This window comes from Camelina sativa, chromosome 12, assembly GCF_000633955.1.
Source record: "Camelina sativa cultivar DH55 chromosome 12, Cs, whole genome shotgun sequence".
NCBI lineage: Eukaryota > Viridiplantae > Streptophyta > Magnoliopsida > Brassicales > Brassicaceae > Camelina > Camelina sativa.
In genome coordinates, this window is record NC_025696.1 from 17525 (window position 1) to 18695 (window position 1171).

Consider the following 1171-nt stretch of genomic DNA (forward strand, 5'->3'; position numbering starts at 1 on the left):
CTTGGTGCGCTTTATGACCAAGTTGTCATAAATGAAATAAAGATGAGTTCTGATTCTTCTGCCCCAGAAAGCAGGCAGTCCAATGGCTTGAATAAACTACTGGGTCTGGACGGTATACTCAATCTGGTTTATTGGACACAGACAGAAGAAAAGGCAGTCGGAGCTAATGGTCTTCTTATAAAGCATATTCAAGAAAAGTTCAGGTCGAAGTCTGGAAAATCAGAGTAAGCTCATTTATCTTATTTAGAGTCTACTGTGAAATGAGGTGCTTAGGCTCTTATTCTTTGGAGAGAGTGGCAGGAGACGATAGCACTACGTAGTAGTGATTAGAAAATTGTATTCAAATGAAGGTTTTTATTGAGTGATTGTTCTTACTATGATGCTGCTGAGCGAGTCAGGTTACCTGCACAATTAGCGAACTAAGCTGAAACCAGGTTTTCCTTTAACGTTGATGAACACGTTGATGAAATACTTACCCTTTACTTTCCCTTGTTCATTTTTGTCTCTGAAATTGTGTTTACCTGAGAAACTACCTACCTGCAAAATTAGCGAACTAAGCTGAAACCAGGTTTTCCTTTAACGTGGATAAACAATACGTACCCTTTAGTTTCCCTAGTTCATTTTTGTCTCTGAAATTGTTTTTGCCTGAGAAACTATCTTTCTAAAAGGATTAGGGTTGACAAATACGTGGACGAATGTTAGGATCTGAAGTCCTAACATGAATCTCATGAATTGGATTTTTTTTCCTCTTTTGTAGATCAGCTTACCATGTCGTTACAGACGTTGCAATATTGCGTTTTATGGTTGAAGTTTCATGGGGACCAATGCTTGCCGCATTCAGCGTGACACTTGATCAGAGTGATGACAGGCTTGCTGCAGTTGAATGCTTACGAGGCTTTCGGTACGCCGTTCATATTACAGCAGTTATGGGTATGCAAACGCAAAGAGATGCATTTGTCACTTCCATGGCCAAGTTCACAAATCTCCATTGTGCAGGAGATATGAAGCAAAAGAATGTCGATGCTGTTAAAGTAAGTTTCTTCTTATGAAAATCAGTTGTTTCTTTCTGTATTTGCTGTCCTCACATCCGGTTTTCAAGGTATAAGAACAGAGAGATGAAGCATTTTAAGGCATACTAACCTTAATATCATGTGTTTTAGTTTTATGTTTC

At 38.8% G+C, this 1171-nt stretch overlaps 1 protein-coding gene across 1 annotated transcript in view; it reads left to right on the forward strand.

Annotated features, from left to right (window-relative positions):
• Positions 1–1171, forward strand: part of LOC104720731 (brefeldin A-inhibited guanine nucleotide-exchange protein 1) — a 12128-nt gene that overhangs the window by 6600 nt on the left and 4357 nt on the right. The gene's annotated exons all lie outside the window — the stretch shown is intronic.